The sequence below is a fragment of the Arachis hypogaea genome, chromosome 17, assembly GCF_003086295.3.
Source record: "Arachis hypogaea cultivar Tifrunner chromosome 17, arahy.Tifrunner.gnm2.J5K5, whole genome shotgun sequence".
Classification (NCBI taxonomy): domain Eukaryota; kingdom Viridiplantae; phylum Streptophyta; class Magnoliopsida; order Fabales; family Fabaceae; genus Arachis; species Arachis hypogaea.
The window spans coordinates 44,282,747-44,294,627 of record NC_092052.1 but is presented as its reverse complement, the minus strand read 5'-3'; positions in this window follow the sequence as shown (position 1 = coordinate 44,294,627).

The following is an 11,881-nucleotide window of genomic DNA, read 5'->3' as shown; positions in this document are numbered from 1 at the left end:
AGTACAGTACATATGCATTGCTTTCACCACTTACTTTGGGGCATTTTGTCCCCTTTTTGCTTAATTGCTCTTTTTTCTTTTCTTTTTCTCATTTTATATATATATATATATTTTTTTTTTCTTTTATTTTTCTCAATGCATATGATTAAATTATTGGATGCATGAATCATGTCCTAAATATTTTTTTCACATTTTCATAAAGATATACAATGCCCAATTCTTAAACCAAATATTTCCAAACCCATTTTTCCCCACACTTAATTCATGAGCACTCTCACTAGTCTAAGCTAACCAAGGATTCAAATTAAGGATATTATTGTTTTCCGCTTAGAGTTAATGATGTGCTAAAGTAAAGAATAAAAGGGGTAAAATAGGCTCAAATTGGTTTGCAAGGGATAATGAAGGGTTAAGGCCATATGGGTATGTAAGCTCAGTGAAACAAATGCCTCAATCATATAAGTGCATGCATACATCACACCATGGAAATATAGAATTAAGCAAGACAAAGATCACAATTTTAGAGAGAAAAACACACACCAAAAATAAAATATTGGTTGGTAAAATGCAACCAATTCAAATAGGCTCAAAATTTCACAGGTTTTGTGTGTTCAAGCTCTAAACCATGTTCCAGTATAATATTTCTTCAAACAACTTTAACATTTTATTTTATTCAAATTGGTGAAATGCTCTAAAAGGTTTCTTGAAAAAGAAAATATTACTTCAACCATGTGGCAAAATATGCACAAAATCAAATAATCATGCAATCAAACATGCAAATGCAACAACTAACAAGGAAAATAAACCATTGGTGTTAAGATAGAAGAGTAACTAACCCATGGAGATCGATATCGACCTCCCCACACTTAAAGATTGCACCGTCCTCGGTGCATGCTAAGATGTGCAAGTGGATGGATGGCTCTAACTAATGCTTTTCTCTGAAGATTTTGCAGATGGACTTGTCTGTCTCTCTATGTAAACGTCTTCCAGTTCCCTTCCGGGTGGCCATCCTGAAAGAAAAAGGGAAGAAGAGTAACCCAGAAATAGAGATAAGAAAATAAATGAAGTATGGGTGGGTTAATGCCAAATGATAAGGGTTTCAATTACATTGTAGCTACAACATGCAAGTGAGAAAATAATAGAAGTACATGGCATATCAATAGTGCAAACATTGCAACAAAGGAGAGGGGAATGTGGGTAATGCAAGATAGTATAAGTTCATATCAATGCAAGAGAAGTACAAGTATCATAAAAGATTAGCATTGATTTGAATAATGTTACCCAATCAGAATAAAACAAGTCATAAGCACCAAGAAAATACCAGAAAAGATGTAACAGTTGAATAAGAACATTTGAACACCAATGGTAAAAAAATAAATTTAGAAAAGAAAATAAAAATATGCACAATAATTAAAATGCAATGAGTGAAAGTAGGCAAATAAATTAAATAAAATAGAATGGAAGTGAAGAAGGATGATGTAGAAAAAGAAAGTAGGAAAGAAAGAAGAAAGAAGAAAAGATAGAAGAAATTAAGATTAGAGAAGAAAAGATAAGATAATTGGCACTAATCTGGATAGGTTGTGCGACGCTAGCGACGCGGATGCGCAGGGTACATGTTCGCGCGAATTGCGCTTATAGGAATCGACACGGACGCATGACTCGTTCTGTGCTACTGGTGCGAGGGCAACCTCGCGCCCGCACAACTCTCTGTTCAAAACTCATTGTTGCCAATTTTCGAGGTGACACGTTCGCGTGGTGGACGCGATCGCGTGAATGGCCAAGATTGGAGGATGACGCGGACGCGTGGTGCACGCATTCGCATGGTAAGGTTTGTGCGTCTAGCGCCAGTCCAGCGCTACTCCAGCACAACTTTCAGCCATGCACCCCTTTTACGTCGATTTGTTGGAGCACGCGTTCGCGTGGGTGACGCGGACGCGTGGGAGGCTATTTTTCCAAATGACGCGGCTGCGTGGGTCACGCAGACGCGTGGGCATGTTTTGTGCCTAAAGCGTGCCTCCAGTCATGCTTTCGCGTGACTTTCTGTTTACTTTCTTTTCTTCACAACGCACTGGTGACGCAGACGCGTCGCGTGCGTGTTTTTTTTTTAATAATGCAGTATGCAGAATGCAATGCTAATATGAATGTTATGCAAAACTCAAGGTTCAATACAATAAAATAAAATAAAACTCGAAAATAAATAAAACTAAATAAGAAATGAAAAAAGAATGATCATACCATGGTGGGTTGTCTCCCACCTAGCACTTTTAGTTATTGTCCTTAAGTTGGACATTTGGAGAGTCTTTTGTTATGGTGGTTTATGCTTGAACTCATCCAGGAATCTCCACCAATGTTTGTGATTCCAATGGCCTCCGGGGTCCCAAACTAGGCGCAGAGAGCCTTCAAGCAGGTTAAAGCAAGTGACAAGGCCCCAAGAGTGTTGATTTCTAGACTGAATTCCGGGGTCCCAAACCTTTCTTTTGCACCCGTCTTCTTGTTGATCATTAGTGTTCCATCCGGGTGGCAAGCAATCTGAATTCTCACTAAAGCAGCCAAACAACTTCTTAGACCCATTCAATTTAGTATTCTTCCAACCATGATAATTCAGCCGTGAGCTACCTACCATAATGAACCTAGGATTGTGTTGCCAACCACTAACCATCTCCCTCTTACTCTTAAAGCCACAAAGAGCTCTAAGTTGACCATCTGTCTCAAGTAAACCATATTCAAGTGGAATGAGAAAGCTAAGAGATATGAATTTTACCCACTTGAATGTTGTGAAGGATGATGGTGACTTAGGTGGAGAGGTCTCCAGCAGCTTTGGCAAGGTGATATCAAGCTCCTCTCCCTTATGTTCTTTCTTGACAACTTCCACCTCCTTGCAAGCTTCTTCAATATCAACCTCTTCCTCTTGGTAGCTTTCTTCCAATTTAATCTCCTCTTCACTGCTTTCCAAGGGCATGGGAGGTTGTGCTTCTTCTTCTTGAATCTCCATCTCTTGATTAACCTCTTCCAAGTCCTTAACCATGACATGCCTTGGAGGTTGTACACCCTCCTCAACATCAAATGCAACCGTCTTGGAAGGAGGCTCTATATCTTGACTTTCCCATGGAGGTTCAGCATCTCCCAAGTCTTCAACCATTTCTTCCTCTGCAACTATTATGGCTTCCTCCACTTGTTCCAATATAAAGCCATGTTCCTCATTGTCCACCGAAGTTTCTAGTGTCTCCTTCATGCTACGCTCTTCTTTTGATTCTCCACATGCAGCCATGGGAGTACTTTGAGTTCTGAGATGTCAGGAGGCTATTATATTTACTAACTCGCCTAAGGCGGCCGCAAAATTTAGCACACTCTTATTCATCTCTTTTTGCCCTTGAAGAATAACACTAAGAGCGCTGTTATCCAATGGAGGTTGGGGTGGATAGGAGGGTTCATTATTTTGGAGAAAGGGTTCATGGTAGGAAGGTGGTTCTTCTTGATAAGGATATGGGGATGGTGAGTATTGAGGTGGTGGTTCTGGGTGTGGTTCATATGGTGGTTGGTATGGTGGATATAGGTTAGGGTCATATGGTGGTTTTTGGTGGTAAGGGGCTTGTGAGTATGGTGGTTCAAAGTTGTGTTGAGGAGATGGTTCATAAGCATATGGCGGGGCTTGTTGGTAACTATAAGGGGGTCCACCATAGTCATTATTTTGGTATGCATCACAGAATGGTTGTTGGTTATAGTGCATTGGAGGGGGTTGTTGCCAAGAGGGTTGATCAAATCCTTGTGGCTCCTCCCATCTTTGATTCTTCCAACCTTGATGCCTATTTTCATTATAGTTTCCATTCCTTACAACAACATTGGAACCAAACTTGAAACCAGAGGGGTGAGAATTCATAATAGCAAATAAAAATAAAAAAAAAAACGAAAAGAAAAACAAATTTAAATTAAAAGGTTATTGAAATTTAAATTTTGAATTTGAAAATTAAATTTTGAATTTTGAATTTTAAATTTTGTAAAAGTCAACAATATAAGATAAAGTTTTGAAAAAGATTTAAATTTTGAATTTTGGAATTTAAATATTGAAATTTGAAATCTGATTTTGAAATAAGATAAGATAAGATTTTTGAAAAAGATATGATTTTTGAAAAAAAGATTTGAATTTTGAAATTTAAAACTAAGATAAGATAAGATAAAAATTTTAAAATAGAAATCTGAATTTTTTTATGCAAATTTCGAAAATTCAATTAAAATAAAGAGAAAAGATATTTTTGAATTAAATGAGGAAAGAGAAAAACAATAAAATGACACCAAACTTAAAATTTTCAGATCAAAACGAAGAAAACAACTAAGAACAACTTGAAGGTCAAGATGAACACGAAGAACAAATTTTTGAAAACTTTTTTTTAATAACTAAATAAGAAAAACCAATAACCTCTTAATTTATGAAAAAAAAAACAAAAATAAAAAAAATAAACAAGTAAAAAGCAAATATTTACAATAACCAATAATAAGGCACACGTTTGCAATTCCCCGGCAACGACGCCATTTTGAAGAACTGAAGATTGACGGTTTAGAATTCAGAATAAATTCTCATTGCAAGTATAGTTTCTAAACCAAGCAATCAACCTTTCTTACAAAAGTTTTGGTTGTCACAAGTAACAAACCCCTTTAAAATTGATAACCGAAGTATTTAAACTTCGGGTCGTCTTCTCAAGGAACTGCAGGGAGGTATGTTCTTATTATTGGTTATGAGTTTTGTAAATTGGGGATTTTGAAAGTAAGGAACAAGTAATTTAAATGACAAGTAAAATAAATAAATAACTGTAAAATAAACTCTTGGCAAGGTATGAAAATTCGGAAGTCCTATCCTAGTTATCCTTATCAATGGTGATGAGAATTATATTTTGCTCTCCACTAAGTCAACCTCTAACTATGAAGGTAAGTCAAGGGGATAAATCAATTTAACACCTAAAGTCCTAGTCAACTCCTAAGGGGAGACTAGGGTTATAGGAATTTAAGTCAATCAGCAAAGATAACAATTATCAATCACAATGAGTTTGACAACTTAAGAGTTACCAATTAATCAACCAAAGTAAAAAGGGAAAAATCTAAATTATTTATATAAATAAAGGAAAGCAATCATAATTCTGAAATACCTCAAATTATATTAAATAGAAAATCAATCTAAACATAAAGAGTTCATAAGCCAATCTGGCAACATAAGTAATTGAATGAGAGCATTAAAGTATCTGAAAGTAAAAGAGAAATATAAAGTAAAGAAATATTGAACCTAATGAAGAGTTGAAATTCTAAATTGAAATAATAAGAAATCCTAATCCTAAAACCTAAGAGAGAGGAGAGAACCTCTTTCTAAAAACTACATCTAATTCATCAAAAGTGAATAATTGAAGACTCTCTAATGAATAGATGCATTCCCCACTTTATAACCTCTAATCTGTGCCTTCTGGACTTGGATCTAGGCCAAAAAGGGTTTCAAAAATCGCTGGGAGTGTTTTCTGTAATTTCTGGTGCGTGGCGGCTGTCACGCGTCCGTGTGGGTCACGCGGTCGCGTCATCTGGGAGTTTTCCCTATCACGGGTTCGCGTCAGTCACGCGTACGCGTCATGTGCGTTCTACTCAAGGCACGCGTCCGCGTCAGTCACGCGTTCGCGTCACTACCTTTTCGCGCTAGGCATGCGACCGCGTCGTCCATGCGTTCGCGTCGCTGCCAGTTTCTTCAAAAACTCCATTTTGTGCTTTCCTTCAATTTTTGTATGTTTCCTTTCCATCCTTTAAATCATTCCTGCCTTAGGAGATCTGAAAATACTCAACACACAAATCACGGCATCGAATGGTAATAAAAGGTGATTTAAAATAATTATTTTTAAAGCATAAGAAACATGTTTTTCACATGTATCACATAATAGGGAAGAGAAAGTAAAGCCATGCAATTTACATGAATAAGTGGGTGAAGGATTAAATAAATCCACTCAGTTGAGCACAAGATAAACCATAAAATAGTGGTTTATCAGTCACCAAACACCAAAAACTCCAAGTTTTGCGCTAGGGACGTCGTGCAGTGTGAAAAGGTTGCTGCCATGCTGGCGTCAAATGCCAGAATCTCAAGTTTTGTGCCAGGAACGTGGGAAAGTGTGTGTACTTGCTGCATACATGGTGCCAAATGCCAGAATCTCAAGTTTGGTGCCAGTATACTGAAAAGAAAGGCTTCCATGTGAATTTGCACAAAATTTTTAGGATTTAATTTGATTTTTAATTTAGTTTTGAATTAAGAAATGATATTCTTAGGTTTTAGAAATTACATTTTACATTTATTAGGATTATATATAAAAGGAGAAGAGATTCTGACCTAGCTTCTTCTTCTCCTCTGTCACACTTTACACTTTTCTCTGCTAGGGTTTCCACACCATGAGAAACTAAACCTCCATTATTAAGGTTTGGAGCTCTGTTTATTCTATGGATTAATATTATTATCATTATACTTTCAATCAATGTAATGATTTATATTCAAGGATTACTTTCGTTCTTCATATTATGAATTTGAGTATATTGGAAGATAGCTCTTTTTCTACATGAATTCTTGTTGATTCTTGGAAAAGTTAACTCACTTGAATAACAGCTTGAAAGTAACTCCTTCTAAATCTCTAATTGCATGGACTTAACGTTATACATGATATATAATCATCTTATATTTAGGTAATTAGTGTTTATGTGGCTAATAAACTAGAATTGAACCTGACCCTTTAATCTACATTAAGTGACCAAGGAATTGGCGGTTGATTAGGTTAGAGGAGATTAAATCACTAAGGAATTAGGCTTTAATCAACTAAAGTTTTCCATGAATTGAATCTTGTATGATGAAAGTATTTGGTAAGAACCATTAATCTAAAAAAATAAATATCTCTGAAACCTTAACTGTTCTTTCATACATTTTTCACACTAAACCTTTGCTTGCTTTCTTGAATTCTCTGGATTACTGTTTAATGCAATTTGAACCCAAAACACCCCTTTGTGCTTATCTGACTAAGTAAATCATTCAATTATTATTGCTTGGTCCATCAATCCTCGTGGGATTGACTCTCACTCACCTGAGGTATTTTTTGGTACCACCCGAGGCACTTGTCGATTCAGCTGTGGTATTCTAAATCCGCACCACATTACAAAGCAAGTAGAATCACTCTATTGCATCAAGTGGAATTACTCCACTGTATTGCAATCACACCCGGGAGCAAGTCGAATCACTCTACTACGGCAAGTAGAATCACTCTACTGCGACAACTGGAATCACTCTACTACACTTCCATAACAAGTATATCTCAATTTAGAGTTACTTTTACTATTGACTTCCTTCTCAATTCCATTCCACTCCAGTTATAATCAAAATCAACATCCTCATATCTCATTATGACAACAATCTTCATCACATCTCAATCATAATTAATTATCATTATCTCTCAATATCGTATTTCTCCTCATTTTATCTCAATCATAATAAATCATCATGACCAGCCATCATCAGATCACAATATCATAATCCATACTCCTTTTATTTACTGTCCCAACTCATTCAGTCTCATTTCTAGGTCCTCTACCCTCTAATTCCCCAATTCTAGACTTTTAACAGGGTTTTATAAAAGTCTACAAGTTTTCTGGGAGGGCCAAATGGTTAAAAACAGAGTTTTAGAGTGAAAACAGGGCTTGTGCGTATGCATCCTTGTTGTGTACGCACGCACCAGCAGGAATTCTCAGCTTTTTTGTACGCATCATAGTGTGCATACGCACAACTGATAAAAATCTCAAGGTGTGCATATGCACGAGTACTTTCAAATCTTCTGTTCCGTGGTGTGGGCACACAAACTAGAAATTCTGATTTTCTGTAACATCACAGAGTTCAGTTATTATACCTAACTTTCAACGTTCATAATTTTCTCTACAAAACTCCAATTTCCCTTATCTTTATATTGTTTTAAAGTTCTCACAACCCTCTTCAATTTAAGATAAATTTCACTCAAATCCAAATTTTGAGGGCCAAGTTATGGCCCACCAAATTTGGTTAAAATTCTATTTTTACCAAATTCATCCAAGTCCTCTAGTTTCAAAAATGCTCAATTCAATTTAACTCCAACCATACCAAATTTAATCCGAAATACTCCTCCACATTTCCAGTTACTCACTCATCAATTTCTAACTATCCAAACCTAATCACTCAAATCCAAACCATTTAAGTTCACAATTCTAATATCCAACACCCTTCTCATATTCAATACAAATTTCCATAATTATCGATTCCAATAAAAAACTACATCAAAATTCTCATCATTCCAATTCCTCATACTTACCAATCTTACCTTTCACAGCCTTCGACCCAAAATTCCTTAATTCATCAACTTATTAATCCATCAATTCATCAATCTCAATCACCAGACTCACATCCCATTCTCATACAATTCACAAACAACCAATCACCAAAACAATCTCAAATCCAACAACAATTTAACAATTACACATTTTAAGTTCATCCAGTCATACAATTTAATCCTATTCCTTGGGCAACTAGCCTAGGACTTTATGTCACATTACACAGCATTTAAATAAAACTTAAACCGTACTTTGGCCGATTCCTCCTAAGCTAAAAATCACCAAGGAATCCTTCTTCTACAAGCTTCCAAGTTCAGCCACTAAAGCCCAATATCAAGCACTCCAAATCACCAACTTAACTCCAATCAACATATATTCAATCTAAGTTCATATATTATACTGAAATCAACACTAGAGTTTATCAAATTTAACTAACCACAAGGGTTTAGTGATTTTTTACCTTTTTTCACCAAGGCTTGGGGTGAAATCCAGCAATAGCTCATACTAGAGTACCGCTAAACAACGAAAATCACAAGATTTCCTCAAAACCCAAACCAAAACATGAATTGAAAGGGCAAAACAAAACTGGGTAGAGGAATTTAAAATACTCACCACAATACCTAGATAGAATTGAAGAGCTTGACAAGAGCTTCGCGTGGCCACAAATGGCTCGTCAATTGGAACTCTGGAGAGAAAGTTATGAGCTAAGAAAGATGGTGATGAATAGTAAAATTGCTCTCTTCTCTTCTCTTTTAGGGTATAGAACTTGAGTTTTAGTGCAAATAAAGTGAAGTGTGCTGAGCTTGGCTGAATGGGGGGGGGGGGGAGGGTTTATATAGTGTGAGTGATAAACCACTATTTTATGGTTTATCTTGTACTCAATTGAGTGGTTTTTATCTATTCTTTACCCACTTATTCATACTATTTGCATGGTTTTACATTTGCCTTCCTAATTATGTGCTTTAATTGAAAACATGTTTCTTTGGACTTATCTTTGCTAACATTAATCCTCTCTTATTACCATTAGATGCCTTGATATGTGTGTTAAGTGATTTCAGAGATTACAGGGCAGGAATGGCTCAGAGGATGGAAAGGAAGCATGCAAAAGCGGAAGGAATACAAGAAGTTGAAGAAATTGCTAAGCTGTCCAGCCTGACCTCTTCGTACTCTAATGGCTATAACTTTAGCTACAGAGGTCCAAACGACGCGGTTCCAGTTGCGTTAGAAAGCTAACGTTCAGGGCTTCAATTTGATATATAATATGCCATAGTTTCCCTGAAGCTAGGCGACGCGACCGCGTGCCCCATGCGGCCGCATCGCAGTGACAAAAATCAGCGTATTTGAATTCGCAACCAGCGAATTCTGGGCTATTTCTGACCCAGTTTGCGGTCCAGAAAACACAAATTAGAGGCTATAAAGTGGGGGGAATGCATCCATTCAAAAAGGAGGCTCTCATATTCATAATTTTAGGAGTAGATGTAGTTTTTAGAGTGAGAGGTTCTCTCCTCTCTCTTAGGATTAGGATTTAGGACTTCTCTTAGTTTTAGGAGTGACTCTCAATCCAGGTTCAATGTTCTTTTTATTTATTTTCTCAGTTTAATTTTTGAATGTCTATGTCAGATTTAAGTTCTTTTGTTAATGCAATTTGAGGTATTTCAGTTTAATATTGCTTTCTTTTATTTACATGATTGTTGCTTTACATCTGAAGGCATTCTTATTCCAGTAGATTTACTTTTCCCCTTTTGGTTTTGGTTAAGAAATCAGTAACTCAGGAGTTATCCAATTCAACAGCATAATTGATAATTAATATCTTGCCAATTGAGTTGAACTTCAATAATTCCAATCTTTTCTTAGGAAATAAATAGGATTCGAAGATCAAACCAATTTATCCCTTGACTTTCCTTTGCTTTAGTAAAGGTCAACTAAGTGGAATTAAGATTCAACTTTCATTATTATTGATAAGGATAACTAATTCTGGACTTCCAATTTCTCATACCTTGCCAAAAGTTTATTTTATAGTTATTATTATTTTATTTTACTGGTCATATAACATATTCCCTCCTTACTTCCAAAACCCCAATTTACAAACTCATAACCAATAATAAGAACATACCTCCCTGCAATTCCTTGAGAAGACGACCCGAGGTTTAAATACTCGGTTATCGATTTTAAAGGGGTTTGTTACTTGTGACAACCAAAACGTTTGTACGAAGGGATTTCTGTCGGTTTAGAGACTATATCTACAACGCGACTGTTTTTATGAAATTCTTTACTGGCAAAAATCCTAACGTCAAAATGGCGCCGTTGCCGGGGAATTGCAAACGTGTGCCTTATTATTGGTTATTGTAAATATTTAAAAAAAAATTTTAGATTTTTATTTTAAAATATTTTTATCTTATCTTATCTTATTTTTCAAAATTCAATTTTTTAAAAAATCATCTCTTTTTCAAAATATTTTCTTTTTGTTAGTTTTTATTTTTATTTTCTCCTACTACTATGAATTCTCACCCCTCTTGCTTCAAGTTTGATTCCAATGTTGTTGTTAGGAATGAAAACTATAATGAGATCAGGCATCAAGGTTGGAAGAATCAAAGATGGGAGGAGCCACAAGGATTTGATCAACCCTCATGGCAACAACCACCTCCAATAGACTATCAACAACCACCACCATATGCCTATGAATCCTCTCCTCAACATGACTTTAGACCACCATACTCACAAGCCCCTTTCTGCCATTCACCTCCATATGACTCTAACCCTCAACCACCATACCAACCACCTTATGATCCATATGAACCATATATAGAACCACCCCAATTCTAACCCATTTACTCACAAGAACCACCACTTCAATATTCACCATCTCCATATCCATCAATCCAAGAGCACTATGATCCTATTTATGAAAGCCGAGTGCATCAAGAGACAAAGGATCGTTTCAAGGAAACAGTGGATCGATTTCAGGCAACCATTCATCAATTAGAACAAGCGATAAATCAATTAGCTTCCCGACGTTCGGACACTCAAGGAACCCCCATGGCTTCATGTGAAAAATCTAATGAAGAACGTAGCATGAAGGAGATACTAGAAACTCCAATGAATAGTACGGAACATGACTTTGTACTGGAACAAGTGGAGGAAGCCGGGATTATTGAAGAAGAAGAAGTGGTTGAAGACTTAGGAGATGCAGAACCTCCATGGGAAAGTCCAGTCATAGAACCCCCTTCCAAGACGTTTGAAATTGATGTTGAGGAGGGTGTACAACCTCCAAGGCATATCACAGTTGAAGACTTGGAAGAGGTTGATCAAGAGATGGAGATTCAAGAAGAAGAAGCACAACCTCCCATGCCCTTGGAAAGCAATGAAGAGAAGATTGAATTGGAAGAAAGCTACCAAGAGGAAGAGGTTGAAATTGAAGAAGCTTGCAAAGAGGTGGTAATTATCAGAGAAAAGCACAAGGGAGTGGAGCTTGCAATTTCATTAAAAATACCTCCCCCTAAGTTGCCATCATCCTTCACAACATTCA